Consider the following 7,743-nt stretch of genomic DNA (forward strand, 5'->3'; position numbering starts at 1 on the left):
ACATATGTGCATTGTGAATATTTGTAGTATTCAACTTAGGCGTTACTGTTTGGTATACTTTATACCTGTATCGTGTAGCCTAGCTCAAACCTTGCTATTTGGCAGTGTTTACGCGAATTACAAGGTATGTGACTTCTTCGGCATACACTCAAAAGTAGTGTTTTTATAAATTCATCGGGTCCTGGGGCGATGGTTGTAAAATGCCCCTAACCACTATCCAGCCTTACCCTTGTAGCGTACCAGCAGTCACATGAAGCGGCTGATTGCTTGATAGATTGATTGCCCTCACTGATCGACTGATCGTGTTCAGTGTTCACCTAGTATTGTTCGCAAGGCACTGTCGAACAGCGCGCCATGTTCCAAGTAACATGATGAAGATGATATTGATCGGTCACGGGATGTAGGCCTATACCGAAAATTGTATATCCACCGTTGCATGATCGATACTTTAGCTCAGTGGTTCCCAAATGCGGGAGAAATTACGAATGGATCGATTGCGGGACGAATATGTTAGTTATGTAGTTGTTACATTCAATTCAATTCATAGAAAAACGAGAAACAATAAGTTCATATTGTTAATTTATTCGCTAGAAGCTTTTCGACTGACTCTCATCAGTAGCGAACATCAGTCGAAAATATTTTAGCGAATAAATTACCAATATGAAGTTATTGTTTCGCGTTATTCTGAAGTTTTGTACCCCAAATGGCTTATTTATAAAAAAAACCGACTCAATGCTTATGACTCATCCTAGTAAGGAATCGGTGAAAAGGAAGTCTGGAAACCACTGCTTTAGTATTTTATGGTGTTGAATCGCCTCTGCAAAAGGTCGAATTCTTTCAAAAGAGTTCACTTGCGAACATAGCCTTACTACTGCTATACTACTACGTACAAATGACGTTTCTTGGACCTGACGTTTAGTGACTTGTTTTACAATTATTGTTCTATTCATCCATATTTTCGACTAGAATATAAAAGTGATTTCCTGTGGGCAAATGCTCTTTCCTACATTGTGACGGGCAAGTAATTAGCGGTTGCTGGCATTTTCGACAATGTGGCAAGGGTTTGGAATCTGACTACACTGTTAAGTGCCATTACCTCTATTAACGCTAATTCTGATGTCCGTATCAAAAAATAACAGATGCGGAACGTCTGGCCATGAGTACGTAATCATTAAAGAGGCATGCGTACTGTCTGCAATCAGTATACCGTAATATCGGTCGATGCTGAAAATTTACTAAACGTGGGGTGTTACAGATAAGAAGAAGACAGGCGAAGCCAATATATTAGCCTGATGTGCGTAAATGACTCAAAGAAGTGGTAACTGTATGGAGTTGCAGTCGAATGAGGCATAATGTACTTTCGCGAATGTAACTATTATCGTGTGGGGACCATATGGGTAGATTTCCGGTTAACTCCATGAGTAGGCCTTTATGTAGCTTATGGGATTCTTAAATGCTAATTGAAATTAGTTGAGTGAAATCCTGTATAGTCTATAGCAGTGGTTCCCAACCTTTTTCGACTCATCTCCCCCTTTTCAATCTCCACACCGATCATCGCCCCCTCCCAAATATTGGGAACCGAAAAACGGGCATACAAACTGTATTCACCGGCGAGTTGACTAAAAAAAATGTCAACTTTTTGGATCGACCTCGAAATTGCACTTCTACAGCTAAATTTTCGTGAGTTGACTAAAAAAAGCTCGTTTTTCCGACTTCACTCCAATATAGCCGGTTTAACGCGCCATCGCCCCTATCGCCCCTTCGTTATTTTTGCTCCCTATCGCCCCCTTCATCCGTTTTCGCCTCCCTATCGCCATTCGCTATTTTCGCTCCGCTAAACCGCAAAATCCCCACTGGGGGCGATATCGCCCAGGTTGGGAACCACTGATCTATAGCCAAGCCAATTCTACGACTATTTCCCCATCGTAATTCTTACTTATAGATATCATATATTTCATGTTTGCAACTATATTACGTCAAAATCACGTTCATTTTACGGCTATGTCATTTGCCGCAAGTCGACCACGACCATCCTATCCTCTATTGGTGTTCATGAAATAATTCTGCGCAATTGAACTCTTACACCACACTTAAATTTAGTCGATCCTGCTTCTTACCCAGCGATTGGTGAAATATATTTTCATGACTCTGGTACGACCAACAACCGTCGATCATCTCCGTATCGTTCTGCTTAACAATGCAACAAGATGTGCTCTAATACGGTGCTTCTCCATAACTCATGGGTCGCCTGAATATACTTTTACACCGCTTGCTTTCAGGCATATTGTATCCGAGGCGAAAAATAACAATAAAAGAAATTGAAAACGAGAAGAGATCACAAAACTTAAAATATATACACTTTAAGACATGAAGTATTACACGGCGAGATCCAGAGGGACATGGACATCACAAAAAATGTGGTAAATCATAATTTCCGCCATCCGTAATTAGCTCTCTCGAATGCAATTACCGCAGAGCACCGATAATGGCATTTCAAAACATTTGGCGGTCAGCTCGACTGTGGAGTTGCGTTCACTATAACACTACACTGACTCCATCTATACTTAGTATGCAATTCTCCGTGTGAGCTATTAGTTAAAAAAGTATCTTGAAAATATATGTCTTGTAAGCGTCGGTCCGAATTCTTTATGAAGGGATGAATGCATATCAACGTAGCTAAGGGAAGAAAAGAAGAACAAATTTTCATAATTTTAACAGAGCAATTGATCACTGTGAAATCGCGAAGATAAAATACTAAAATTCAAAACTTGAGGAATAACATGTTGGCTAACTCGACGTGGATATGCTCTTGAATACCGGCTATAATAGGGATGGTACGAACCTCTGAAAGCTTCATCATGTCCGTATGAACGCGAACGTGACCTATGACGTCACGTGGTCTCATATTGCTAATTCCTACCCTACACCGCCGTAATGTAATATATTTATGTACATGATAACTAGCGACGACTCAGACCATATTATGCCAAAATGCTGAAGTACATGCTGACTTTTTAAACGTCACCTGATGATCAACTGATGATCAACTGAAACAATCACATGCTATAATAATTCCACAAAGCCACTAATAAAGATTCACAAACGGAAAGCTGAATATTCCAAGAAAACTGTGGAGCAAATTTTTTTGGAAATTACCAAGATGCATGGTCGTTTAGGGCTGAATTTCATTTTATGCTGCCAGCGCCACGCGGAGAGTGGTCGGAAGTTGAAATACAAAGAATCGCAACCAAAGACGTTATGATGACGTAATAAATTGTAAAACATGAATAAGGTTCACATTGCAGATCCTATACCAAGGTTCGTTTGTGAACGCAAACCTACAAATTTCAAAGGTTCAAACACAGAACGTGAACGTAAACCTCGCGTTCACACCATCCCTACCGGCTACCATATTTATTGACATCGAAACGGGTCGCGGTTAGGGTTGCACTTAAAACAAATGGTTTTAAAACAGTGTTTTAAGCAAAAGCCTCAAAAAAAATCTTTTTTTAAAGTTGCATAAATAATAATCATGCCAAAATTGTGTAAAAACTTTCAAAAAACATCTTGAATGAGCTTACGCACGACGATTACCACCCGATATAGCTGACTTATACGATATAGGATTATGGTTGGAACCCTCGAAATAGTCGATTCAACAGCTATAGTACGTAGATATAGATCATTGGTACGGAATGAATGTTCCGATGATGATAACCGCCGACCATAAAAATGCTGCAAGACGATGTAGTTCTGGTTAAAGATATTTTTGGTCCGTATATGACGAGTTGTAAGCCTATTTCGTCAAAGGAGCTATATTTATCCTGTATTTTCAATTGTGAATATCAATCCACTATGACGTCACAATTTAATATGCGTGTGGTCATGGCTTCGACGAAAAACAACAACAATGAACACATGTTTTAAACAAGGGTCTTGTTTTAAATTGATTTTTGTTTTAAACCCAACCCCATAGTCGCGGCGATGCGGCTGGTCCAGAAATGCGACAGCTTTCACTATTCCGCGCCGGCTGACTAAAAAAGTTCATCTCTTCCGCTCTGGCCATATTATGATATCAATCGTGGTTCTTTACCAATTGTTATTTGTTCATTTTTACCAAACAAATAGTCCATACTTCTGTGTGGAAAAGCTTGATATTTAGCTACTGTGCAGAACGACGGCGGACGACGAGCGCGACTAATTGTTAAAAATGGAAATTCTCCCGTCTAAATCGGCACGTAGGCCTACAATATGTTGATACACGGTGTTCAAACCACGGTTTTTACCAGAGGCCCCCATGCAGCCACTATTAAAGATTCTTCAAAAGAGTCACTTTTTGGCAACTTTAGGTAACATCAGTGCAAGGGGACGTAGTGATATTATTGAGTGATGCAGGTTTTTGTGTTCAAATCATTTCAAGGAAGCATTAATTCCTGTATAGGTTTCCGCAGTTTTACGAAACTTCGATTTATACGGGACGCAGTAAAATCTTTCACGGGCTACGCACTCTTAGCTGCGACAGTCTTCAAGTATTTGCGAAGTGACAAGTTCCAGATCCGCATTGATGTTTGTTACTAATGGTTTCTTTTAACAATGGTATACAGTTGTCGGCATCCTTTCAACATTTAATTATCCATTATGCGCAGAGGAAAATGGAAGTCGTAAAATATTTCGTCAGCCAAGATATGAAACATACGTTGCCGAAAAATAATAATCGATTAGGGCGGCATCGCTTTCGAGTTTTACTGCTTTTAGGCGATTTCTGTGATTTGGTGAGGCTGAATGTCTGGTTTTTGTGCTTTCTTGTTCGCTACTTCGTTTCGGAATGAAACATCGAGGATAAGAGTCGATACGATGACAGCAGAAGCGTCTGGCGCTTTCAAATTATATTATCGTAGGTATGGCACTAATTTAATGGCGTTATCAAAGTTAAGCTAAAATGATCGTGAATGTTCTGCTTGACGAAGGCTTGATACGTTTTACTTTGACATAATACGCAAAATACTATATATGTTTCCATGGGAGCTCAAAATGAATTAACCTCCAAAATATCAGCCCCGCGCAAATTCAGAGTTGGTATATCCTCCAAAACACAGACAGTAAATTTAGCGGTTGAATAGGAAAATGTGTCTGATCAGCGGTCACAATTGCAGGTATATTCCCAATACCACGGCTGGTGTTGACGAGATGGATGTAACACTATGACGTAATTTATGGCGAGAAACAAAATTTTACTCTCATTGTTGTATCACCAACGTCGCCATTTTATTTGATTCGGAAAATCTCACGAGCATACAGTGGTATTATATTCGGTATTATACGGTATGTATATTCGATGAAATATTAGACAGCTTGAAATGGGTTGTTATGGTTTGTCAGCGCGCATTCGATAGATACGATTATCGTTCACTGTACTATCTATTAAGCAATTATATTCAGCAACCCGTTGTTCATACTTTTCATCTTAGTCGGTTGAAATGACATTGTTTCTTCATGAGAAAGATATAGTTGCTGTCAGGATATTTCCTACAATCAGGTCATTATCGAGACTGTAAATACCTTCGACGAACGCCAGTGCTCCAGATTACAAGTTATGCTCCTCCAAGGAAGCTATATTGTTTACGAAACCAATAATTATATTTTTTCGCAGATAGCTGACCATTATTATTCGATTGCACAGATCTTCTTGATTCCTCAGCAGATAAACTTCATACCTGCAAAAAAACGGAAACGGTTATTTCCTGTGATAATTCATAGTAATGATCTATTGGGACTGAGGGACCCGGCGAGCCAGAGCCCATATAATGGTATAGTAATATTGATGAGTCATCAATCGCCAAAATGACTGACACCAAGTTCTTTTGTGAGCAAATAGAAACTCATTAGCTAGTTTATCAATTGTTAATCCAGCACTGGGTGACGATTATCATGAGGTATACATAAATTGCTGTGTTATGGGTAGGCCCTACATATTGACACGAAATATTTGTAGCTATTCAATTCATTTTAGAGCTTATATTTGAAAGTATATCATCTGTGGCACCTCATCGTAGTATTTAGAGAACATTGGGAGAAACACGACCCTAAAACGACGCCAAATTGAAGATGATTATAGTTTACTCACAGTTTGCTGCATCCATAAGCAAATAGGAATGTATCTCTTCCATGAAATGAGAACATTCGATTGCTACCTACACAGCCGCAAATTGCTAGAGATTGAGTTTATCTGAGGAAGTGGCATCTTGAATGTCTCCCAATGAATTCAGCTTCATGATTATTTCCGTCAAAAGTAATTAACTGACTTTTGCGACAGGGAAAATGCCTCGCGATCATCACTATTTGTTTAATGGCACGTTATTACATGTATTACCCACTCTAAATTGTATCTTTATAAGGCGTAATGAGGGATGGTATCATGGTGGCGCGGTGCGCACTGACGTAATTGATATGTAGCAGTGCAGCCATACTTATCTCTACCACAAAATATACGCTAGCTGCTAGCATGTGAGTAGGCTATTATACGCGCATGCATACTGCATTGATAAAGATGTAGCGAGGGTGATCAAACCGACGCTTTATGCTCGATTCTGACCGAGCCTACGAGAGGGACTGGAATTTTGTTCATCTCAAGGGTGACGCTAATAAATTTATGCAGTAAACATAAATATATAAGATATGACATGTGGAATTATGTAAATTCACGAAAAACGTGGAAACAGTAGAACAATCGAAAATTTGATCGCATAAAATACTGATATCTATGATCTTGTGTTTCGCTGAAAAAGCTGCATAGAGAGCATTAACATCACTTTGCGGCGTGAGGTTCGCGCGCCACAGAAAAGTACTTTACAGATTGATTACAGCTATATCGATGAACCTTCCTACTGAGCTTAGTCGATTTTTGTCATTCCAGTAATATAACTTCGCAGTTTCCGGATGCGCACACCGCACAGGATGCAAGTCCACTTATTCCATCGACATAACATGCCCAATGCCCATTGCCCATATATATGTTTGTGAGAGTTGACGGCGACAGTGATGTCCATATAGCACAGGCTTTCACTATCTACCTACAGTAATAGGCTACTCGGAATCCAATTTGCTTACCTCTGAATGCTCTGCCTGTGTTTACGCTACTAACTGTGTGTTAGTCAATCACGGGCAATATCAGAGATAGTCATCTTTTTATTAGGCAACGCAAAAATGGTCACCAGAATCAGAAATGCAGTCAATTACCTAGACATAACTAAACTATGGTAACCAAAATGGAAGATCCCTCACAATGCTCATTCAATCTACAATGCAACCTATGAGGTGCCAAGTAACATATTGACATTGTAGTGTCGTGTTCGCCGTTAGCAACCTGATACGGCACTGGAGCACAATGACTGCATCCGGTACTAATCTCGCAAGGTATGAGGTAACAGTTGTAAATACCGATTTTGTTTCGTGGTATTTGATGCAAATTGCACTAGTGCTGTCATGCATCAAACTTCGTGCAAGATATCCTCAAGCACATCACACGTGACGCACTGATGTAACCACAGTAACATCAATTAGAGCACGTCGCTTTCCATAGGGTGCGATGAAGCGAGCTAACTGGTACTCGACTGCTCGCCGATTCATAGCGCCTAGCCTCACAAATACGGAGATACCATTCAGTTTTGCTCCGATTTTAGATATTATCCTTTACAATCAAGCAATTGATAGCTGATGTTTACATGATGAAAGCTATTTGATTGC

The sequence above is a fragment of the Botryllus schlosseri genome, chromosome 2 (assembly GCF_051294905.1).
Source record: "Botryllus schlosseri isolate E-star chromosome 2, Bs_hap1, whole genome shotgun sequence".
NCBI classification, from domain to species: Eukaryota; Metazoa; Chordata; class Ascidiacea; order Stolidobranchia; family Styelidae; genus Botryllus; species Botryllus schlosseri.